The 25,651-nt window shown below is 43.2% G+C and overlaps 1 non-coding gene and 2 pseudogenes across 1 annotated transcript; 2 read left to right on the top strand and 1 right to left on the bottom strand.

Annotated features, from left to right (window-relative positions):
* The window catches only part of LOC103726934, a 31,700-nt pseudogene extending 24,617 nt beyond the window's left edge, over positions 1-7,083 (bottom strand).
* A 2,311-nt stretch (positions 7,084-9,394) lies between these two features.
* On the top strand, positions 9,395-9,466 carry Trnae-uuc. Its single transcript has one exon. It is a non-coding gene; the product is annotated as a tRNA-Glu (tRNA).
* A 9,536-nt stretch (positions 9,467-19,002) lies between these two features.
* On the top strand, positions 19,003-19,497 carry LOC103726935 (annotated as a pseudogene).
* Positions 19,498-25,651: the final 6,154 nt, after the last annotated feature.

The following is a 25,651-nucleotide window of genomic DNA, read 5'->3' on the forward strand; positions in this document are numbered from 1 at the left end:
AAATAAAATAAAAAGCAAATTAGTAATAATTGCTTTATTACTAACTTTTTATAAGCTCTAGCTCAGTACACTGTTCCAAGAGTCAAACAAAGCACATGTCTTCAATCATATCTGAATGGTAACTAACGGGCTTAATGAGTCTACACTATGGCTTTCACAGAGCTATAATCAAAACAGTGGCACTCAGTTCCAGTTCCTAAAACTGTTTCAAATGAAATGCTCTGCTAACAGTGACAAGTATTCTCACATTTTAGCATATATTATGGTAGAGTCTAATGAAGAAAAACACTAAAATTGTACCTATTTCTTGTTTGCTTACTCATAAATTTTCAAGGCACATTAAAATTCCTAAAAAGACTGTCATCATTGCCATTGAAAGCAGCCAGGCTGACTCGCCTAACCCCAGGCACCTCACCAAATGCAAGAAATTGATGTAGAGCATGATCGGGTGTGAGAATTTGTGCCCTATGAGAGGCTTGCCATGGAGGTGCTCAAGATATCTAAGGGTAAACAAGCACTCAAGTTCATCAAGAAGAGGATGGCATGCCCATTCACAGCATGCCCAGTGGAAGCAGGATGAGTTGAGCAACACACTGGAGGCCATGAGGAAAGTTAAAGTCAAGAAAGAAATCTTTATACCTCAAAAAATTCCTAAAAAAGACCTTTGCTTCCACTTTTGCATGCAAATTACCTTAGATTTCTTCCAGGACTTTTGTATTGGTCATCAGTATTCTGGTCTTCCCATTTGTTTCCTAAAATGCAGTCAAGAAAATTTATGAGAAATTAGAAATTGCTAAAAAATTAGTAGCTTTCAGTGTATATTGAACCACACCTGATTTATTCACCACATTCTTCCCTTTCAATATTCTAAATCACAGAGGAGCATTGATTGATACCAAGAGACACTTGTTCCCTAATACAGCAAGTGGAGGTAAGACACCATTCTTACCTACAGCAGTGAGGTTCCTGCAGGTCTCCAGCATCACATCTCTGTAGGGATTCTTCTGAGAAGGATTCAGCAAAGCCCACTCTTCCTGGGTGAAGTTCACAGCAACATCCTCAAATGTCACAGAATCCTAAACATCCCATAGACTCAACTGATAATATGTTCTTACAACTTTGTGGAATCTACACTTTTTTTTTTTCATGACACAGGTGTTCTAATGGAAGCACTGAGCAATTTGAAAGGAAAGCACCCTAAGGACACAACTCTCAGTCCTGGGCACAGGGCACAGGATGTGCTGCTGCTCTGCCCCAATTCTCTTTCTACACTGAATGTCTACTTCCTGTCTTAAGAAAGTCCAGCCGGGTGTGATGGCGCACGCCCTATAGTCCCAGCACTTGGGAGGCAGAGACAGGCAGATCTCTGTGAGTTCAAGGCCAACGTGGTCTACATAGCAAGTTCCAGGTGAACTGGGGCTAAGGGGAAGCCCTGTCTCAAAAAGACCAAAAAATAAAAATATAAAAAGCCCAACCACCTGATGTAGAGAATAGTGTTAACATTCTCTCGTCCTTAGAAATTCCTGCTCACAATGTTCACATTTTGGTGGAGTGAGAGAACTTAACATTTTGTTCTATGTAGTTAACTCAAGCCCAAATTATATCAAGTAACAAATATGATACGTGTTCAATATTTCAAGATCCAAAACAACACTTTTTGAATTTTTACAAATCAGAAGCCAGTAAGTACAAAGATGGCATGAGCTTCAGAAAGAACTCAGTATAGCCAGCTGTGATGGCATGTGTGTGGTCAGGGCTGTGCCAGAAGATAAGATGGAAGGAGCCCAGCTATCCAAGCCAGTCTTTGCAACAGAGCAAAACACCCACCTCGGGAAGGAGGGAGGGAGGGAGGGAATGAGTGAGGGCAAGAAGAAGTACACTGTCACCAAAATTCTCACCTTCCTCATTATACTTTTAGAAAAGTCTCATGAATCTCCAGAATGGAGTTTTGTAGTCACCAAAAATTATTTTTCCAAACTGACTAGGAATAAGAAATATTTAGCTTTTTCAAAGTCATAAATAACACAATGATGTCTTGCTTAACTTACTTCAAGAACTTACCAACTAATAATAAAGACCAAAGGTTAAAATTAGATCATAATTTGCACTTTAAAAATCAGGTCAGGAGAGGTCCTGGAAGATGGTTCATCAAGTAAAAGTGCTTACCATGCAAGCCTGATGACCTGAGTTCAATCTCTGGAACCTCTGTAAAGATGGAAAGAGAGAACTGACTCTTGGAAATTGTCCTCTGACCTCCACGTATACACTACTGCATGCAGGCACTCACACACATACACATATACAAACATACAATAAAGGTTTTTTTTTATTTTTTTCATATCTGACCATGAATTTTGATGATCCATGACATTTCACACACATCTACAAACTAATTCCAAGTGAACAATAGTGCCCCATTCTCAAGGAAAACAAGTTAGAAATCAGTGAGATGGCTCAACAGGTAAAAGCGCTTACTTGCTCAAACCCAAGGACCTGCATTCAATCCCCAGAACCCATGTTAAGGTAGAAGAACAAAGCAGCTCCACAAAAGTCCTATGACCACACACATACTCCATGGCATGTATGTGTGCACCCACACCCACATATCACACAATAAAAAAAGGAAAGTGAGTTAAACTCTTAAATTTATGTCTCAACAGAATTACATAAAGGCCATCCAGTCTACCAGATACGAGCTTCTGATCTGAGAGACTCAGTCAGCCATGCCTTCACATGACCGATCTTTATGAACCTCACCTTTAGGTGAGCCCAGCCTGCCCTCCAAATATCACTTCCGTGTCTCCAAAGTGAAAAACTAGGTTTCACTTTCACAACAGAAGTCTATTCTTTTAAGGGAGAATCCATAGTGTAACATGTTGATACACCCCCTTTCAGATGAGCCAGAGATCTGTCATATCTGCACGTGATTCTTTTTCAATCAACAGTCCACACTATGAGGATCGATGTCAGGTCTCACACCTTCCTTTCCCTCTGACTCAACAGTGGGAAGTACTCAAAATTGATATAAATTTGATTCTCAGACCTCATGTGACTTTTCACACATAGGGAGATGTTAACAAATGTAAAGGGCAACAGTGACACCAAAGAAATGATTCTACCCAAGTCTGGTTTGGGGAATGAGTAGGTTTATTGCAGCTACTTACAGAAGCACACGAGAGCTGAATGGCAGAAAGGCAGCTGTGTGACTGAAAAGCCCACCCTGGCAGAGATAATGACAACAGCTCCAGGCCTGGAGGCTCCTGTACAACTACCAGAAGTCCCTCAAGCCAGAGTGTCAGCCTCCAGCATTTTTTAGTGCTTGCATGACCGTATAGAATTGGGGACAGGCATTGTGAATCTTGTTTCAAGAGATTCCTGAGCTTCTAAGTTTACTTTTTGACTGTTATAAACTTCATAACCCCTTCATGAGAAATATGTGCATTTGGGAGAAATACCTACAAAACATTCCATTCCGCCTCTGGGCGCTTTTTTTTTCCTGGCATTTTCCTGCTCTGTCCTCTGAGTTTCTACCTACAATCTTCTGTATTGCGATTCTAACACAAAGTGACTGTGCTGGATAGCTTTATGGTCAACTTGACACACCTGGGTTGAAGGAGCCTCAATTGGGGATTGGACCGGCCTGTGGCCATGTTTGAGGGGCATCTTCTTGATGAATGATGTGGGAGGGCCCAGCCCACTGTGGGTGGTGCCACCCCTGGGCAGATGGGCCTGTGTTGTTTAAGAAAGCAGGCTGAAGCCAGGCGTGGTGGCTCACGCCTGTAGTCCCAGCACTTGGGAAGCAGAGGCAGGCGGATCTGGGTGAGTTCAAGGCCAGTCTGGTCTACATAGTGAGTTCCAAGACAGCTGGGGCTATGGGGAGACCCTGTGTCAAAAAGCCTAAAAAAAGAAAAAAAAGAAAGCAGGCTGAGCAGGGGCCAAGGGGAGCAAGCTAGTAAGCAGCATTCCTCCATGGCCTGTGCTCCAGCTCCTTCCTCCAGGTTCCTGCCCTGAGTTCCTACCTTGGGCTTCTGGATGAACTGTGAGCTGGGATATGTAAGCTAAATAAACCTCCCCCAAGTTGGTAGTGGTCAGAGTATTTTGTCACAGCAATGAAGAACAAACTAGGACAGTGACCATGGGGAAATAGAGGACACACCTGTTCAATCTGTTCTAAAGGATGGCACACTTCTCAAAAGCCTCTTTAGTCTTTTTATCCCAATCCCACAAGGGCATTCTTCTTCATCAATTTATACAAAGAGCAGGCAATTGGGCAGGATGGGGTATAAAAAGCAACTAATGCCAGATGAGGTGTTGCACACCTTTAGTCCCAGCACTCAGGATGCAGAGGCAGGCAGATCTCTGTGAGTTCAAGGCCAGCCTGGTCTACATAGTGAGTTCCAGGCCAGCTGGGGCTACAGGGAGACTGTCTCAAAAAAAAGATTTTTTTTTCTTGATTTTCACAGAAGGAATTATTCTCAACACCATTCCATGTGGCAAAATGGTTATGTCCTAAACCCCAAAACAGTTCAAAAATTTTACCCAAAGGGACTGAAAATGAATCACAGGAAAACCAGGCCTTAGGAAGTTTATACTAGCATCATGTGTAACATGTACTCAGCAGGGCCAAGGAACAAAATATACAAAATTCAAATGCACTTATATACAGCAATGACAAAATATTTGGTAGAAAAGAAGTCCATTTAAGTTACCACTCAAAAGATAAAATCGTGAGATCATATTCAGCAAAATTGGGACAAAAGTTGTAGTTTAAAAACTACAAAAGTTGTTTTTTTAAAAAAAATTTTTTTATTGTTTTGGTCTTTTCAGACAGTGGTCTCCATGTAGCCACAGCTGGCATGGAACTTTCTATGTAGACCAGGCTGGCCTCAATCTCACAGAGATCCACCTGCCTCTGCCTCCAGAGTGCTGAGTGCTGGGATTAAAGGCATATACCATCACTCAAGGCTAAAACTTATTTTTTTACTTTAATCTCTCTCTCATCCATGGTGAAAGAACAACTTATAGGGGTGTTTCTGTCCTTTCACCATATGGGTTCCTGTGATCAACCCCAACTTTTCAGGCTTGCAACCCCACCCATGAGGCATCTAACTTTTTTTTTGTCTTTTGTTTTTATTGAGACAGGGTCTCCCTGTTACCCCAACTGGCCTGGAACTAGATATGGAATGGGCTGGAGCTCACCTGGCACAGGCTGACCTTGATTTCGCAGAGCTCCCCCTGACTCTGCACTCCCCCTCCCCCAATGCTGAGATTAAAGGCGTGTTCCACACCTGGCAAGAATCTCAATTTTTAAGATAAAAGAAATTCATCCCATGTTCTTGGGTTATGAGGTTCACTATCAGTAAGATAGCAATAGATATTAAATATTCTATACACTCAGGATTATACTTATAATCCCAGTGGGTAGTCTTATAAATTTTGAAAGCTGCTGCAGAAATACATGTGGAAGTACAAGAGCGAATACAAAAATAATCTTGATGACACAGAGGAAAAAGAGCATCCCCTAGAGGGTTCTAAGTCTCATTCATAAAAAAATGGAAGAATGGACCCAAATAGAAGCTTTAGGACAGTTTTATTAGAACTGTGAAGAAAAATCCTCAGGGCAGGCAAGCTGGAAATCTCGGCAGCTGCCTGAGGAGGAGAATGGAGGGGAGAAGGAAAAAGCCATAAGGTCATGCAGGCTTATATGCTGCAGAGAAGTCAGTCACGTGGCTGGCTAGCAGCCTCATGGCTGCGAGGGAAGCTTCGGAGAAAAAGTAAAGAAATACAGGATGCTTGAGGCAGCCCAAAGCCCTAAAGAAACCATGTTTAGAAAAGGATATGAAGAAGAGAGACTACGCTTTTCAAAAATAGCTGGCAGACTTACAGAGGGCCACATGTCTGTGGGTCCAGAAGCACTGTGGGGGTCGAAGCAGGAAAAGCTTACCATCTCACCACACTAGGTGTTCCGCCCATCTGTTTAGCTTGACTTAAGGTAAACCCGCCTTCCTAAGGGTGGTCCTATGACCTGGTGATTGACTAGTGAAACTGGAAAAGTGGGTCTTCCAACAGGCAGGCTAGAGAAGTTATAGTCTTGACTCTTAGGGGACTTTTTGTTACCCTTAACACTAAGAAAGAGCAAAACAGCAAGATTCACATTTCACAATTTCAAAACTTCCTTCAAACCAATTATCATCCAAAAAAAAAAAAAAAAAGACCATAAGGAAAGTGGAAAGTGTAGTAGTCCTGCAGGACGCCTCAGCTGGCAAAAGCGCTTGTAGCACAAGCCATAAAAACCTAGAGTCTGGTCACCAGGACTGGAAAGGTATGAAGAAAGGATTCCCCTTTAGTATCTGACTTGCTAACGTAAGTGAAGGACACGCAACCTGGACTCTCTCACACACACAAAAAAAATCATACATAAGACTTCTTTCAGCAGGAGAGAAAGCAAACGTGGAAAGGAAGGACGCACTGCGGAGTGGAGGGCGCACAGAGCCGAGGGGGCTGCGAGGGGCTTCCTCTACTGTGCGGACTGTGAGTCCTGGGCCACATCTCTCCTCCCCTGCCCACCCCTGGGTCCAGTGATCCCTTCCTGGAACAACAGGAGGCTTACTCTGAAGGGCTTTTTACACCATACCCAAATGTAAACACGTGAAGAACACTATCAACATAGATACATTTACTAGAGGTAACAGAGGAGTCCCTCACAGGTGGAACGTCCCTGAGGGGTGGAACCTGTCCAGACTGGCTTTGCTGATTTTCCCAGCACCCTGTTCTTCCTCTTACCTGGCCTATCTCCTGCTCAGCGGCAAGCCCTCCTATTTGCTTTACTCAGTTTTGCCTACCAAGGTTTTGTTTTACTGTAATGATCATTTTCCTACGGCCTCAAAAACACCGCCTGAGCCCGCGGGGGGGGGGGGGGGGGGGTGGTGACGTCACACAGGCTTCTGGGCTCAGGCTTGAGCAGCCTCCCCGGAGGTAAAGGTCGCGCCGCCCGCCCGCGCATCTGCTGGTCCCAAGCTCACCCAGCTGGCTTCCGGCTCGCCGGCGCTCTCCGCACAGCTCCAGGCAGCGCCTATCTCAGCCCTAGGGCAGAACCCACAGCTCTGCGGGGGGAAGAACCGCCTCCCACCTGGTTTGTTCCCCTGCCGGTAGTCCCGATTGGCCAGCAAGGTCTGAGTGACAGGAGCAGTTAGTTTAGGGGCTGAGTCTGAGCAAAGCAGAGGTGACGAGGACAGCACGGACCAACCGGTCCACCCTGGCTTCTGACCCAGGTGCAGACCTGGCCCCTTAGGGGGAAATTTGCATGTATGCAGAAATCGCTGCTCTCCCCAGGAGCTGGCACGGCTGTCTTCTAGCTCCCAGTAGACATGTCCTGTTCCTCCTGGGCACAGGGTGGCTAGTGTGCAGTCTCTTAAACACAGTGTGTCCAGTGTGGTGATCCCCATGCCTCCCAAGTGATAGGGCTCCCAGTTTAACCCAGGTGAAATAGGAAAGCTTCCTTGTTTTTTTCTCAGTTTCCGGTTTGGAACTGTAAAATCTTTAATCCAGGCCGGGTGTGGTGAAGCACGCCTTTAATCCCAGCACTGTGCCGGCAGGGGCAGGCAGATCTCTGAGTTCGAAGCTAGCCTGGTTGGTCTACGTAGTGAGTTCCAGGCCAGCTGGGGTACAGGCAGATCCTGTCTCAAAAATACCAAAATAGATAAATAAGATCTTTGATCCATTTGGAGCTGATTTTTGTGCAGGGGCATAAATATGGGCCTATTTTATTTTATGTAGGCTTCCAGTTTTCTCAGCAACTTTGTTCAAGATACTGCCTTTTCTGCGGTGTGTATTTTTGTCATCTTTGCCGAATATCAGGTGACTGGAATTGCATGCTCTTAAGCCCGAGTCTTTTATTCCGCTCCATTGATCTGCATGTCTGTTTTTGTGCCAATACCATGCTGCTGTTATTTCTATGGCTCTGTAATATAACTTAAGATATGGTATGGTAATCCCTCCGGAATTTTTTTCCCCAGAATTATTTTGGCTATTTGGGGTCTTTAGTGCTTCAATTATGAATTTTAGAATTCCTTTTTCCTTTCTGTGACGATGTCCTGGCGATTTTGATTGGGACTGACTACACTGAAAATGTAAATTGCTTTGGTTCCTGTTGAGAACAGGAGGTAGAAATTGCTTAGGCAGTTTAGGGTTAACAAAAAAAAGAAATGTGACCAGTTTCTTAAGCGGCCAAGAGCTACTAAGAGCTAGAAATGTCCTTGGGCTGGTACTTTCATGAGATCAGAGATACCAAAATTACCTAAGCCAAAGATGTCGCTGGTTTAGCCATAGCCAGAGGTTATGGATGCCAGAAAGGGGTTTGTTTTTTTTCTTATCTCTTTTCCCTAAAGGAATTCCCTGTTCCTAAAAACAATACAGAGGAAGTGACCAGAACCTCAGGGGCCCTGGACCATCAACTGGCTCAGCAAACTTCCCTAATGATAGATAAAAATGTTGGAGAGAGAGAGCGAGCAGTGGAGAACACGAGCGGATGGATGAAGGCACCGAGGCACAGATGGAATTCTCAGCGGGATACAGATTTATTTCGCGCAGAGCACCTTTCCCTCGGGGAAGGGAAAGATGTCAGGGAAGGGAAAGATGTCGGGAAGGGAAGGGAAAGATGTCAGGGAAGGGAAGGGAAAGATGTCAGGGAAGGGAAGGGAAGGGAAGGGAAGGGATGTCAGGGAAGGGCAGGGAAAGATGTCAGGGCAAGATGTCAGGGAAGGGAAGGGAAGGGAAGGGAAGGGAAGGGAAGGGATGTCACGACAAGATGTCTGGGAAAGATGTCCACCCACGTGTTGTGAGCTGGGACTTTATATATGGGGGCTTTAGGGTGTGGAAGGGGGAATGTTTTGGGGAGAAATCAGGGAGGGGGAAGCAGGAAAAGCAGGTAGGATTAGGGTCTGGAAGTGTTTACTTCTTTCCTCTTAAGAGAAAAACAGCTTCTAAAATCTCTGGTTATCAGGTAGAATCTGCTTATCCTATCTTTGGAGGTCAGAGGAAAGGCAGGCTGCTTCTCAGCAGAGTTTGTTTCCCTTGACTCCAAAGGTCAAGGTGAGGTCCCTGTTGGGGAGGGGGGAAACTGCTGTTGTTTGGAACCCTAACACCTAAGTTACTCCATTTTGTTCAGAGCCATTTTAGCAGCAACTTTGCTCCACACCAAAAGGAAAAGGGGGGCATTTATACATTCATTTTATACATATCTGATGAGTTTTCCTAACTCCAGTTCCAAGGGATCCGATACCCTCTTCTGATCTCTGCAGGCATTGCATGACACAGGTACACTTACATGCATGCAAGCAATACAGTCATACACATAAAATTTTTTAAATATTTTTTTAAATACAAATAAAGCATTTCCCATATGGTCTAGCAGTTAGGATTCCTGGTTTTCACCCAGGCGGCCCGGGTTCGACTCCCGTTATGGGAACAATAGTTGCTTGCCAGGCGTGGTGGCACATGCCTTTAATCCCAGCACTTGGGAGACAGAGGCAGGCAGATCTCTGTGAGTTCAAGGCCAGCCTGGTCTACATAGTGAGTTCCAGGACAGCTGGGGCTACGGGGAGACCCTGTCTCAAAAAAGACAAAAAAAAAATCTGAAAACCATTTTAAAATATATTTTTTTAAATTCTATGTGTATGAGTGTATTGTCTGCATGTATGTAAGTGCATCAATGTGATGCAATGCCCATGAAGATCAGAAGAGGGCACTGGATTACCTAGAAATGGAATTACAGACAGTTGTTAACTGCCATGTGAGTCATGGGAACCGAACCCAGGTACTCTCCAAGAGCAGTCAGTACCCTTAACCACTGAGCCATCTCTCCAACCCGTGAAAACCATTTTAAAAAGAGAATCTAGGAGCCAGGCATGGTGGTGCACACCTTTAATCCTAACACTCCAAAGGCAGAGGCAGGCAGAGCTCTGTAAGTTCAAGGCCAACCTGGTCTACATAGCCAGTTCCAGGCCAGCTGAGGCTACAGATAAACCTTGTCTCAAAAAGATTTAAAAAAAAAAAAAAATCCAAAATCTCCTGTGTTTAGGGGCAGTGAGGAAATATGAAATGGGTACTAGAAGACAGAAGTTGTAAACATGAGCTATGTAACTATTTACAAGAACAAGATTTATACTTATGTGTATTGCTTATTTTTCTGTTGCTGTGATAGAAACACCATGACCAAGGGAACTTATAAAAGTAAGAGTTTATTTACGCTTACAGTTCCAAAGGGGCAAGAGTCCATTATGGAGGGGAGGCATGGTGGCAGAGGTGACTGGAGGAGGAGCAGAAGCTAAGCGCTCACATCTTCAAGCAGGCACAGGAAATGAGAGAAACTCGAGATCTGGCAAGACTTAAAATGTACTTCTCCACAGGCGTGGTGGCACACACCTTTAATTCAAGCACTGGGGAGTTTCAAGGCCACCCTAGTCTAGTGAGTTCCAGGGCAGCTGAGGCTACAGGGAGACCCTGTCTCAAAAAGATAAAAAAAAAAAAAAAGAAAAGAAAAAGAATATAGAACATTTGTGCACATATACACAAATATTACTTACCTATCTCGGACTTCTTTCCTCTACTATTTCTTTATCATGGAATATACCATTAATGAATTAATATCAGTACTTAAGTATTGTTAAGTATAGATCCTCATAGTTAAGCTATGGGATAATAAAAGAGTAAGCATTCCCAGGGACTGCTCTATCTTCTGGGAGGGTTAATATATTTCAGCTGTACATGATAGTCTTGTCATGTTTGAATTTTCTTAATGCTTTCCTGTGTAAATTAAATATAACAAAAGGAAATATGGTTTGATGTTAGGTGTGCACTAGTCATGGTTGGTTTTATTTGCCAAATTGGCATAATATAGAATCCATTAACAGGCAAACCGCTTAATCTGTAAGCATGTTTTCAGAGATTAACTGAGGAGAGAGGGCCCACTCTTAACCTGGACAGCATGTTCAAATGTATAGGTTGATAAGAAAGCAGGACCACCTGCCTGCCCTTCTTTCCAGATGCAGGTGTGTCTACTGCTGCTGCTGCAATCTGTCATGACATCAGACTCCACTCCTCCAGCCTCCCAACATGGACTGGACAGCAGCTGCTCTCCAGAGAGCCCCAGCCTCCAGCATCTGCATGTGTGTAAGACACAGCTGCACTTACACACATGCAGGCATAACACTCATACACATAAAATAAAAAATAAATAAAATTTTTTTTGGTCTTTTTGAGACAGGGTCTCCCTGTAGCTCCAGCTGTCCTGGAACTCACTATGTAGACCAGGCTGGCCCTGAACTCACGGAGATCCACCTGCCTCTGCCTCCCAAGTGCTGGGATTAAAGGCATGCGCCATCACACCCGGTGATAAAATATTTTTTAAAGAATCAGTATGGAGGGGGCTGGAGAGATGACTCAGCAGTTAAGAACACTGGCTGTTCTTGCAGAAGACCCAGGTTCGAATCCCAGCACCCACATGGCAGCTAACAACTGTCCATAACGCCAGTTCCAAGGGATCCAACATCCTCTTCTGTTCTCCATGGGCATTGCACAACACGGATGCACTTACCTACATGCAGGCAATACATGAGTACACATAAAATTTGAATCGAACCCAGGTCCTCTGCAAGAGCAGTCAGTGCTCTTAGCTGCTGAGCCATCTCTCTAGCCCCAATAAAATGTTTTTTTTTTAAAGAATCAGTATGGAAACTAAAATAACAAAACTCAAAAGCATTTCTACTCTACCCAAAGCTTATCAGAGAGATACCTGCATAATGAGGTTTATATGACCAGGCACCATAATCAAATAATACAAACAGCCTCGGTGACCATGGACAAATGAATGGTAAAGAAAATGCAGGGTACATACACAATGAAGTATTATTCAGCCATAAAGAAGAAAGAAATCATACTGTTCCAAGACGTGGGCTGGAACTGGAAGCTATTGTTAAATGAGATGAGCTTGTTCCACAAGGACAACTAACACATTATTTTTGTCATACACAAAATCTACAAAAAAACAGGTGTGAGGACTGGGGAGACAGGCTCAGTGGGGACGAATGCTACTGCACATACAGGAGAACCATATTGCCAGTTGTCAGCCACAGTCCTCTACAGCTACTGGTGTGCTGCAACACCAAAAGCCCAGGTAGGAGGTGCCTTTTAAAGCAATAGTGATGTAACTATCAAGGGGGCAACCAACAGCTTTCCCATTGGATTTAAGGCCCATGCCACAGGAAGATAGTCATGTCTGGTATTGTAAGCTTAGATAAAAACCTGTGGCTGGAAAGGTTATAGGCCTCAGTAAGAAAGTACTTCTTTTCTTTTGTTAAGTGAATCTGATAAGCCCATCAAACTGCCTTCTAAATATTTGAACTTATGAATACAGATCATGCTTATTCCCAGCTGCAATCCATCACCAAAGAAAATTTTCACTTTCACAATGGATGTGCATCTCAGAGACACATACCACTGGTGAAGCACCTGAGAGCAAGTCTTACTTTGGCAGTGCGGCCCAATACTTAGCCATAGGTGGATATTTACATCACCCCCCCAACAATTTTCTCTGAATGGAGTGCAAGGCATATGACACCTGGGAAGTACATAATTACAAGCCTTAGAGAGCAAACGTTTGCAAGATTCACACGGACCCTCCCTACAGTTCTAGAAGCAGTAAATAATGGGTGAGAGAGAGGGACTGGAGAGATGGTGCCGTGATTAAGGGGAATGGCTGCTCTTGCAGTGGACCCTGGTTCAGTCCCAGCACCCACATGGCAGCCATTGCCTGTCTGTAATTTCAGTTGCAGGGAATCTGATGCCCACTTCTGGCCTCTACTGGCATTGTACCCACGGGCGCATTTATATGCATGCAGGCAAAGCATTCATACACATAAAATAAAGATGAATTAAAACTTTTAGAATTTTTTAAAGGGGGAAGAAAAGATTCTCTGACTAGCCAAAATGCCTGCATGTTGAGTAGAGGTCTCCCAGTTTGGAACTTCTGTAAGACATCACCAAGACCTAAGTGGGCTTTTTGGTGATACACCTGTCTGAATTGTCCAAGATCCTGTAAATAACCCCAATAAAACCATTGATTCACCCAGTAGTATGTTAATAGAATTGTTATTTGGCTACTTATTGGCTCCTTATTGGAAATGAATAGACATCAGCTACATCTCCAAGTGCTGGGCTTAAAGCTGTGCACCATCATGCCTGGCTTACTTACTATTTTTATTATGTGTGTGAGTGTATTGCCTGCATGTATGTAAGTACACCTGTGCTATGCAAACTCATGGAGATCAGAAGAGGGTGCATCTTGGAAGTGGAGTTAGATGTTGTTAGCTATCATGTGGGTACTGGGAACTGAACCTGAATCCTCTGCAAGAGCAGCCAGCGCTCTTAACCACTGAGCCATCTCTCCAGCCCCTTTGCCACATTATTTATATCCACATAGTTGCTCTGGAGTGTAAGTTCTTTCAAGTAATTTCAAGGTAGTATAACATATAAAGGTTTGTTCACATTCATAGGATTCTTACGCACAATTACTCTTTTATGTATTAGCATGGAAAGAGGAAATCAAAAGGCTTTCCCACATTATTTACATTGATGATGTTTCTCTACAACATGAGTTCTCTTCTGGAATTGAAGTATGACATGTAAAATCTTTACCACTTTGTTTATAGTACACGGGTCTCCAGCATGAGTTTTTTCATGTCTTTTAAGATGACTACATGCCCGACATGGTGGCACTCGCTTTTAATCCCAGCACTCAGGAGACGGAGGCAGGTGGGTCTCTGTGAGTTCAAGGTTAGCCTGGTCTACACAGGGAATTCCAGGCCAGCTGGGGCTACAGGGAGACCCTGTCTCAAAAAACAAAAACAAAACAAGCAAAAAGATGACTGCTGGGTGTGGTGGCACAACCTTTGATCCCAGAACTTGGGAAGGAGAGGCAGGCAGACCTCTGTGAGTTCAAAGCCAGCTGGGTCTACATAGTGAGTTCTAGGGCTGGGGCTACAGGGAGACCCTGCCTCAAAAAGAAAAAAAAAGATGCCTACGACATCTAAATGCGTTACCACATTGTTTACACTCATAGGGTCTCTCTCCAGCATGAATTTTTTCATGTACTACAAGATGACTGCAAACTGCAAATGCTTTACCACATTGTTTCCATTCATAGACTCACTCCCTCACATATGGATCTTTTAAATATTTTATTATTTTTATTTTATGACTATATTGCCTGCATGTGTGTTAGTGCACCCACGTCATACAATGCCTGCAGGGTAAGACGAGAGCATTGATTCTCCTGGAACTGGAGTTACTGAAATGCCAGCAGAGGCCAGAAGTGGGCATTGGCTCCCCTGGAACTGAAGTTACAGATAGTCATTAGTAACAACTGGTCGGTTGTTAGCTGTCATGTGGGTGCTGGAAATCAAACTGGGTCCTCTTCAAGAGCAACCAGTGCCCTTAACAGCTGAGCCATCTCTCCAGCCCCTCATATGGAATTTTTCATGTACTCAAGATAACTGCAAGTTGTAAATGATTTTGTAAATGATGTGTTTTTTCTCCACTATGAATTCTTTTGTGTAATTGAAGATGACTTGGATATCTGAAGACTTTACCACATTGTTTGCACCCACAGGGTTTCTGCTCAAGATGATTTCTTTCAAGTTTTTAAGATATTTATAATGTAAAGCCTCTGCCACATTGTTTACATTCATAGGGTCTGTTTCCAGTATAAATTATTTCATGTAATTGAAGTGTACATGGACACTTAAAAGTTTTGCTATATTCTTCATAGTATTTCTCTCCATTATGACTTATTTGATGTCTTTGAAGGTTTGGGGAAGAACACATAAGTTTCTCACAGTGTATATATCCACAAGGTCCATCTTCATAATGAATGTTTTCTTGGTTTTGAACATCAATGCAATGTCTAAATGCTTTACCACATTGTTTGCATTCATAAAGCTTCTATTTGTATGAAATCTTTTGTACCTTTAAAATAGCACACACCTTTAATCCCAACACTTGGGAGGCAGAGGCAGGTGGATCTCCATGACTTCGAGGCCAGCCTGGTCTACATGGTGAATTCCAAGCCAGCTGGAGCTACAAGGGAGACCCTGTCTCAAAAAGACCAAAAAAAATGGCTATAGAAGCTAAATATTATACCACATTATTTGCATTCAAAGAGGAGTCTCTTTCCAGTATGAGTCCTTTCATATCTATGAAGATTACATTCACAGGGATTCACTCCAGTGTGTCTTCTCCTACTAATTCTTTCAAGTCTTTTTAGACTACTAAGTCTAAAGTTTTTACCACATTGTTACATTCATAGGGTCTCTCTTGAGTGTGAATTTTTTCATGTTTTCAAAGGAAACTGTGAGTTCCAAACAATGTCCTTTACCATGTTGTTTACATTCACAGGGTCTCTCTACAGTATGAATTTTTCATGTATTCAAAGATAATTACAAGTTGTAAATGTTTTACCACATTGTTTACATTCATAAGGTCTATCTCCAATATGAATTTTTCATGTATTTAAAGATACCTGTGGGGCTGGAGAGATGGTTCAATGGTTAAGAGCACTGACTGCTCTTGAAGAGGACCCAGGTTCGATTCCCAGCACCCACATGGCGGCTAAGAAAAGTCCTTAACTCCAGTTCCAGGGGAACCCAACACCCTCTTCTGACCTCTGAGGCACTGCACAAAGGGGTGCACTCATACATGCAGGCAATACACTCATACACATAAAATAAAAGTAATAAATACATTTTTTTAGAAAGATGCCTGTGAGTTCATTTTTTACATTTACAGGGTGTCTGTCCAGTATGAACTGTTTCATGCTTTGAGGATAATGAGAACATGTAATGCTTTACCACACTGTTTGCATTCATAGGGCTTCTCTCCAGTATAAGTTCTTTAGTGTTTTTGAAGGGAACTTGAAAATTGAGAAGTTTACCATGTTGTCCTGGAAACATTTTCCTATAGTATGAGTTCCTCCTTCTGTGAGAAATGAACTCCTATGAATCAGGGCTTTTCTATAGCCCTTGTACAGAGAGGGAGATTTTGCACTGTAAATTTCTTTCTTTCTTTCTTTCTTTCTTTCTTTCTTTCTTTCTTTTTTTCTTTTTTGGTCTTTTTGAGACAGGGTCTCCCTAAGCCCCAGCTGGCTTGGAACTCACTATGTAGACCAGTCAGAGACCTGCCTACCTCTGCTGGGATTAAAGGCATGCACCACCACGCCCAGCTGCACTATAAAATTCTTGATGTACTCCCAAAGAACTTAGAAAACCCATATATTCTAAACAACATGCCTCACATTAATAAGGTCCATTTACAACATGGGTTCTCATGTATGGCTTACAGCTTGTGAAAGAATTAAGTTATATTGCTTGTTTCCATAGTCCCCATGCTCATGTGGCTTATACAGAGATTGAGAGGTGGTATCCCTCTAGCAAAAATGAAAGATGGTTGGAAACTGTTTGATACTCCTCTATTTTCATTCAGTAGTCCATTTTCACACAGATGTGATCAATCACTCGATATCACTATAAATCCTTTTTCACTCTATTGACTTCAGGGCACAGACACAGAAAGGTGGGAGGGGATGCTTTGCATCCAGATCAATGGAATGTGTGTTGTGACTCCTAGATATACTCTGCTTGTTGTACACAGGACTTCTAGGGTAACAAAGCATGGAGTCTTCAGAAAACTATTGCCCCATGGTTGATGGTCACTCTGCATTTTAAAAAGGCCACTCCAATATTATATAAACCCACTCCTAGGGAGGAGATCCAACCCTAGATCTAGGATTTTGAACTAAGTTTTGGCTTCTGGGAGCATCTGTTTCTACTCCCACCAGATAGCCCTGTTCAGCTAGATGCGGTGGGATAGGCTGGGGAGACTTATGGTCAAAAGTTCTGTTCAGCTGTGGGTCCTTCATGCTTCATGGTGGAAGTCCCAGGCCAGATGTGCCAGCTTGTACAGTAGGAGCACAAGTGGTTCTATCTGAACCAACTTTCTGATTGAACTTTAAGGCCTCTTCCACAGGGGCAAACTCACATATGGTATTGGGACCTTAGACAAAAGCCTGTGACCAGGTAGGTTGTAAAGCCCAGTGCAAAAGCAACTGCTGTGCCATTGCTAAATGATGCACTGGTTAAGGCACTTCCTAACGTGTGTTTACAATCATAGGTTATTACTACAGTCAGTATCACTGCCATCAGTATCAGTGTCCCTTTGGACATTTTCCTGGTTTGGGGTTTTTTTTTTTTGGTTTTTTTTTTTGTTTATTTTATTTTATTTTATTTTTTTTTGGTCTTTTTGAGACAGGATCTCCCTGTAGCCCCAGCTGCCCTGGAACTCACAGAGATCTGACTGCCTCTACCTCCCAAGTGCTGGGATGAAAGGTGTGCGCCACCACGCCCATCAACATTTTCCTGTTTTATCGTTGTTTCACATTCATCTGTATTTTGTTGTAGGCCAAATACCACCAAGTCTCAAAAGCACTTCCGTTCTGGAGACACAAGGAGCAAGGAGAGGGCACAAAGATTCTATACTCACTGGAGTGGGACGAGAACAATCAGACGTCTGTGTCACCCCGTCCAAGGCTTAGGAGCACTTGCAGAAGAGGATAGCAAAAAGAATGTGAGAGCTGGGAAGAAGGGGTGGAGTGTTGTACAGGACTGACCTCCAAGCCAGACAGACACCATCTTTCTGAGTTCAGCTGTGCCCCCTTATATAAGATGGGATTATTGACTGTGGATATTCCTTTACTGGGGGGAGTCCGAGGATGGAGATGAGACTCACCAGAATGCCCAGCCACTCCTTCAGCCCCTAGTATACACGTCTGCCCTACTTGCATGTGGTTTTTTGGGTCTATTGAGGGGCCAGAGCACCTGGGAAGGGGGAGGGGAGGGGCCTCCAGCTATAGGACATGGGTCATCCACATTGGGTACAGACCTTCCAGAGTGGCTGCCTTAAGCTCATCCACAGTCCAGCCCAAAACCCTTCACTTATTGCTCTGTAAGTCAGCCTAATAAACTGATTTGTTTCCCCCAGAGTAAATTTCGGTGGGATTTGGCCATGATTACTTGATTTTTCTGTTGGAAGCTTGGGAGGATGGGGTAGAGGTTGTTTAAGTGTCCTCCAGTAAAAGAGATTTAACAACAATATTAGGTTACTATAAATATGAACTGCAGCTACGTGAATAGTTACAAGAATAAGATTTTTACTTATCATGGATGTTTTCTTCCTAATAAGAATATAGACCATTTCTAGGGCCTAGAGAGATGGCTCAGCAGTTAAGAGCACTGGCTGCTTTTGCAGAGGACCCAGGGTTCAATTCACAGCACCCACATCGCAATTAACAACCATCAGTACCTCCAGTTCCAGAGAACTGACATCCTTTTCTGACATTTTCTGAGGGCATTGCTTGACACAGGTGCACCTACCTACATGCAACATTACACTCATGCGCATAAGTACACAGGATTCAAATGAACTATATACCGGTGGTCACCAATACACAAGAATATAAAATAACAATGATGTATCACTTACACCAAGGGTGCTTTTAAACAAGTATCTAGCCAAGTGCATGCCACCAGATTTGGCTTGGGAGAACAGAATTGCACTTGGTGTGATGCTAGCAGAGAAAGGAGGTATTTGTTTTATACTTGGTGGAAGATGCCACAATTTTATTCCCGATAATACAGTTCCTGATGAATCTATCACAAAGGCTCTTTAGGGACTAACTGCTTTGTCTAATGAGTCAGCTGAAAATTCAGAAATAAATGACCCTTTTTCTAATCTTACAGAACAATGGTTGGGAAAATGCAAAGGGATGATGACCTGGGTCCTAATCACCCATGTTATAGTATGTTGTGTGATCCCATCCATAGGAGGCTAATTCAACAATGAATTGAAACAACAATAACTGACAAAATTCCTACATCTTGGGGTAGAGCAGTGGGCATGCACCCTGGTACCAGTGGTGGGTACTACTCAGGCAGATATGGAAGAGCTCCCAGAGGGCCTGTGTTACCCAGACAAATGCAGGATCCACAGTATGGAGACTAGCCGCCGTAGCTGACCAGGATGGGCAAATGGAGGTGATGAGCTGTGGGGCTGTCTGACAGCTAGGTATTGCTGGAGGATACAAACCTTTGAACCTACAGAGTTGTCAACTTACGGTTTCAGTGCTGGATAGAGACCGATCTAGTACAATGGGGTTGAATGCATTTAAAGAACTCTGGCTGTGCTGAATAGCTAGAGACATTTCATCAGTTTTGACAGTGACAGGAATGGAATGGTGAATCCTCAGAACTGTAGAAAGCCCTGACAAAAGATCTAGAGTGAGCCCCCAAAGTGTTAATTCAGCGGCAAAGTATATAGCATGAGTGGAAAGATCACCACTGATGAAGATATCGATGCTGCATCAAACGGAAGGCTCTCACGACTAGCTATTAAGATCAAATCTGTTGTAACAATTAGAACTTCCTTAAACAATTATCAATCCTGCCTTATTTTCCTGCCAATCCATTCTTTTTTCAGACAGGGTCTCCCTGTAGCCCCAGCTGCCCTGGAACTCACTATGTAGACCAGGCTGGCCTTGAACTCACAGAGATCCACCTGCCTCTGCCTCCTGAGTGCTGGGACTAAAAGTGTGCACAGCACACCCAGCTGCTAACCCTCTTTTATATAAACTTAAGTGTGCAGATTTTTAAAGCATATTATGTATTTTCTACTGTGATATGTGAAAAACGTTGAATCAGCTGTAGCTGTTGTCCTTCCTCTCTCTGAGGAATATGTGGAAGTTTTGTTTGCTTTTTTTAAAAAATTGTGTGTGTGTGTGTGTGTGTGTGTGTGTGTATGAGTGTATTGCCTGCATGAATATAAGTGCACCTGAGTTGTACAATGCCCATGGAGGTCAAAGAGGGCATAAGATTCCCTGGAGTTACAGATGGTTGTGAGCCCCCATGTGGGTACTGGGAACCAAACCCAGGTCCTCTACAAGAGCAGCCAGTACTCTTAACTGCTGGGCCATCTGTATAGCTCTGGGAGTATTTTTTTTTTCTTGGAAATTTTAAGAATTAAAAAAAAATTTATTTATTTAAATGCCCATGGAGGTCAAAGAGGGCATAAGATTCCCTGGAGTTACAGATGGTTGTGAGCCCCCATGTGGGTACTGGGAACCAAACCCAGGTCCTCTACAAGAGCAGCCAGTACTCTTAACTGCTGGGCCATCTGTATAGCTCTGGGAGTATTTTTTTTTTCTTGGAAATTTTAAGAATTAAAAAAAAATTTATTTATTTAATTTTTGTCTTTTTTGAGCAGGGTCTCCATGTAGCCCCAGCTGTCCTGGAAGAATCGAACTTGGGTCCTCTGCAAGAGCAGCCAGTGTTCTTGACTGCCGAGCCATCTCTCCAGCCCCTTTTTTTTTTTTTTTTTTTTTTTTTTTTTTTTTGGTCTTTTTGAGACAGGGTCTCCCTGTAGTCCCAGCTGACCTGAACTCACTATGTAGACCAGGCTGGCCTTGAACTCACAATGATCTGCCTGACTACTGGGACTAAACGTGTGGGCTACCACACCCGGCCTCCCCTATTTATTTTTATTTTGTGTGTATGTGTATATTGCCTGCATGTGTGTAAGTGCACCTGTGTCATGCAATGCCCAGGGAGGTCAGAAGAAGATGTCAAATTCCCCTAGAACTGGAGTTTGTGGGTGCTTGCCACAAACCCAAGTCCTCTGTAAGAGCAGTCAGTGCTCTTAACCACTGAACCACCTCTCCAGCCCTTAAGAATATTTGTTATTATTTGTTGTTATTGTTATTATTATTCCATCAAGATTATTTACTTGACTTAGAGGAAAAATTGGTCCAAGTTACCAAGTGTACTATGACTTACCTGTGGACTTCTCCAAATATGAGTCATGTCTGGTCTCTGTATCCAACCAACCCTCATAACACACCAAACCATTCCCTCTTATGCAGGGCTCTTCTCTGGACCCAGGGTGGCTCCAGGACCTAGGAAGTCTCCTCAGATGTGAAGTGAGAGAGAGGTATGTCCTGACCTCTCTGGGAGAGGGACCCATGGCCAGGGCCTTCCCTCCCAACGTGCTTTTATAGAAAAACACTGAAGAAGTATCCCCAGTAATTCTCCTTGAGGGAGGATCCTTAACTCTCAGAAAGTAAACAACTCCTAAGTCTTAGGAAATCCCTGGAACTTACAAGATTCAGAAGGTCCCTCCTTCCCCAAAGTTACATAAGCAATAAGGACTGCTTCAAGGAAAAGAGACTCTGACTTGTGGAGCTTCCCACAAATCATGCAGAGCTCTAGGGGTGTAGATTTCACGAGTGCTCACTCATATAGGACCAGGCTTTTCAGCCATGCAGCTACCTTGACTTGTCATGCTCCTGTAAGTAACCCTTCCCCCATGCTCCTGGAAGTAACCACAATAAACTCATTTCCAAGTTGGACATGATGAGAGATGGTTATTTGTTTATTTAGTTAGGTCTTTTTTTGCAACAGCGTCTTCCTGTAGCCCCAGCTGGCCTGGAACTCACTATGTAGACCAGGCTGGCCTCCATCTCACAGAGACCAGCCTGCCTCAGACTCCTGAGTGCTGGGATTAAAGGCGTGTACCACCAGGCCAGCTAAGGTGGTTGATTTTAATTGCCAACTTGACACAACCTAGATTCTTCTGGTATGAGCAGATGTTTGTTCACCTCCTCCCAGGAATGCTGCCTAATTAACATTTGGGAGTACAAGTTATTGGTCAGGTCTGGGAAATGGAAAGGATGACTTGTAAATTACAGGATGCTTGGCAGAACCCATGGTCCGTTGTGTCAATCAAAAATATCTCCAGAGGTTGTAAAAGTACCCCAGCGTTTAGATTGCTTCCAGTTAAGAGGCACTGGTTGAGCTGCTTTGTCCCAAAGGGGATAAGATAGAGTTTATTCTGGAGCCAAAAAGGAGTGACCATGGCCTGGGAACAAACACTCAGGTTACCCCAAACGCCGTGTTCCCACATGGAATATTCTTAAATGATGTATATCTAACAGGATTCAAAAAACAAACATGGTAACCCATGCACTAGAGAGCTTGGGCCATAAGATTTACGTGTTTTGATAGCTTTGTCAATAGACAGGGATGTTGAGTGATTGCTTCTGTAAAACCTATAGATAATTTGAATGCCGAATACTGTCACCAAGGCCATCTTAGTCATCAATTCAAAGTTTTGTTAAAGATAGTAAAAATCTTGTATAATCTTAAACTATGTAAAAGAGAAAATTGACAAAAGACTAAAAGAATCTATGAAAATAGTAACTTTGTCTTTTTCTTCTTTTTTCTCTTTTTGAGACAGGGTCTCCCTGTAGCCCCAGCTGTCCTGGAACTCACTATGTAGACCAGGCTGGCCTTGAACTCACAAAGATCCGCCTGCCTTTGCCTCCCAAGTGCTGGGATTAAATTTTTAAAATATTAATTCTGGGCATGGTGGTGCACGCCTTTAATCCCAGCACTTGGGAGGCAGAATCAGGAGGATCTCTGTGAGATCAAAGCTAGCCTGGTCTACAGAATGAGTTCCTGGCCAGCTAGGGCTACAAGGAGACCCTATCTCAAAAAAACAAAACAAAATAAAAAATAATTAACATCGATTTTGAAATGTCATGTATTCATGCTTTTAAAAATACACAGGAAGGGGCTGGAGAGATGGCTCAGGGGTTGAGAGCACTGACTGCTCTTGCAGAGGACCCAGGTTCGATTCCCAGCACCTACATGGTGGCTACGAACCATCCTTAACTCCAGTTCCAGGGGAATCCGAAGCCCTCTTCTGACCTCCTTGGCATTGCAGGACACAGGTGCACTCACATACATGCAGGCTATACACTCATACACACACAAAAATGATTAATAAAATATTTTTTTAAAAAATACACAGGAAAAGGACTGAAATGACTGTTCCAAAAGTTGACCTGGCTTCTGTCACAGAGGGTGCACAATGGGCTTATTTTCCTCCTCATTTCCAAACATTCTCTAATAAGCACTTAAACCATTGGTTTTTGGATTCTAATGGTGGCTATGCCTCACTATGTGGCCTGGTCATCTTATACATAAGACACTCCATTTCCCCATCTGTGAATACAAGAGAATACTTACCTCTTGGGGTAGTTCTAAATATGAATGTGCTGATATAAAAAGCATCAACAGTGTTCTGCTTACAGTTGAAGGGGTAGAAATGGTAACGGTCTTTTCTTCTTACCAGAAAGGTCTTATTCTGGAGCACAGGGGGAGTATTGCCAGCCAACTGAAGGATTAACTGTCAGCCAGTGAAAATGTTTTCTAAGCAAAAGAAAAAACAAAACAAAAAAACCTCCACTACATCATATCATAATATGTTACTGATAAGTACCTCGGGAACAGTAAAGCCTGGAAACGCTAAGTAAATTCAGAGAAAAGAATAAAGTTGCATTGTAAGAGAGGAAAGTTATGGGAAATTTAATGAAATGTACTGTCTTTTCAATGAAAGGATTAAATGACACAAAGGTTTGATCTTCATAGAAATTTTATTATATTTTATTATTTATTTGGTGTTTTTGAGACAGGGTCTCCCTGTAGCCCCAGTTGGCTTGGAACTCTAGGTAGACCAGGCTGGCCTTGACTCAGAGATCTGCCTGCCTCTGCCTCCCAAGTGCTGGGACCACCACGCCCAGAAATATCTTATTTTTTATGTGTATGAATGTTTACATACATGTGTGTATGGAAGTGCACCCCACGCATGCAGTACCCATGGAGGCCAGAAGAAGGCGTCACATCCCCTGGAACTGGAATTACAGTTGTTAGGTTGTTAGCTGCCATGTGGGTGCTGGGAACTAAGCCCAGGTCCTCTGGAAGTACAGCAAGTGCTGGGCCATCTCTCTAGTCCTTTCACAGAAATTTGTTAAAACACCACCTGGTAAAACTCCCTTCCCCAGTTAGCATTTTTCTAAGATTAAAGTTTGTGCTCAGGTTGCATCCTGCTCTTGATACCTGCATTTTGCTTATCAGCTTTGCAGTTTTAAACTAGCCAACTGTGGAAGAATGTGAGGTCAAGCTCTACCCACTCAGTGAGGCACAGGACCCTTTTTGAGTTAGGAATAAAAGTCCAGCATGACCTCCACCAGGTGTGCTCACTCGTTCAATTTAGAGCAGCTTAGCACCCTTCTTCGGAAGTTAAATGTTTGCCTTGTCCACATACTCCAGATCGTGTGGTCATTTGGAGGGAACTCCAGACCCATTTCTAACAACAATTAAAGGAATCCTTAAAAATGTGCTATATATTGGGGTTGCACTGACTGCTCTTGCAGAGGACCCGGGTTCGATTCCCAGCACCCACATGGCTGCTACAAACCGTCTTTAACTCCAGTTCCAGGGAAATCTGAAGCCCTCTTCTGACCCCCGCAGTATTGCACAACATGGGTGCACTCACATGCATGTAGGCAATACATTCATAAAGTAAAAATAATAATTTTTTAAAGTGCTATCGAGGTGCAGACAGCATGAGCAGACTTCACCACTAGCAGCAGATGTTCTGCCAAAAGGAAAAGGTTGGGAACTAAGGCACACACAGGGGACACTCCCTGGCTTAGCTCTACATAACCCACCCATTTCCTGTGTGCATGGAAATGTTTGTATCCATGTTGTATGCATGTAGCACACATGTATTTACATAGGTGTGCCTGTGTCTGGAGATCAGAGGTCAATGTTGGTTTATCTTCTTCAGTCTCTCTTCACGTTACTGTTTTTTATTATGGTGTGTGTATGCACAATGTTTATGTGTTTGTGCATGTTGGTGTCCATATATTTGTGTATGAATGAAGGCACATGTATGCACACCACAGCAATTGTGCAGGGGTTAGAAAACAACTCGAGGGGCTGGAGAGATGGCTCAGCGGTTAAAAACACTGGTTGTTCTTGCAGAAAACCAGAGTTCGAATCCCAGCACCCACATGGCAGCTAACAACTGTCTATAACTCCAGTTCCAAAGGATCCGACAGCCTTTTCTGACCTCTGAAGGCATTGCATGACACAAGTGCACTTACCTCCATGCAAGCGATACATGCATACAAAATTTTTACAAATAAATAAATAAATAAATAAATAGAAAACAACTCGAACCTTGGTTGTAGCTGCCAGGAGGACAGCCACAGGACCTGAATGGATTACCATGGAACTGTTTTTTATGTGTACAAGTGTATTGCCTGCATGTATGTGAGTGCATGCAACTCTGTTTTTATACTCATTAGAACTACAGCTGAATGTTTACAGAACAGTGGATAATAATAAAATGGCTAGACTACTGCAATTTAGTAAAATATAATGATCAGGATAACAGTACCACCATACCATGCCTTGAGAGATAAAAATGTCTCCTGAGAAACTAGGGGAGTACTGGCATTCCGGAGATAACCCCTCAGCAAGTGTCCTTGCATAAACTTTCTCACGAGAAAAGGCTTGCCAGGCATACATGTTCAAGGTTCAGTTAAATTTATCAAGCATGCTTTTTCATTTTTTTGGTCTTTTTGAGACAGGGTCTCCTTGTAGCCCCAGTTGGCCTGGAACTCACTATGTAAACCAGGCTGGCC

Source organism: Nannospalax galili, unplaced genomic scaffold, assembly GCF_000622305.1.
Source record: "Nannospalax galili isolate Female #2095 unplaced genomic scaffold, S.galili_v1.0 scaffold529, whole genome shotgun sequence".
Taxonomy (NCBI): Eukaryota; Metazoa; Chordata; class Mammalia; order Rodentia; family Spalacidae; genus Nannospalax; species Nannospalax galili.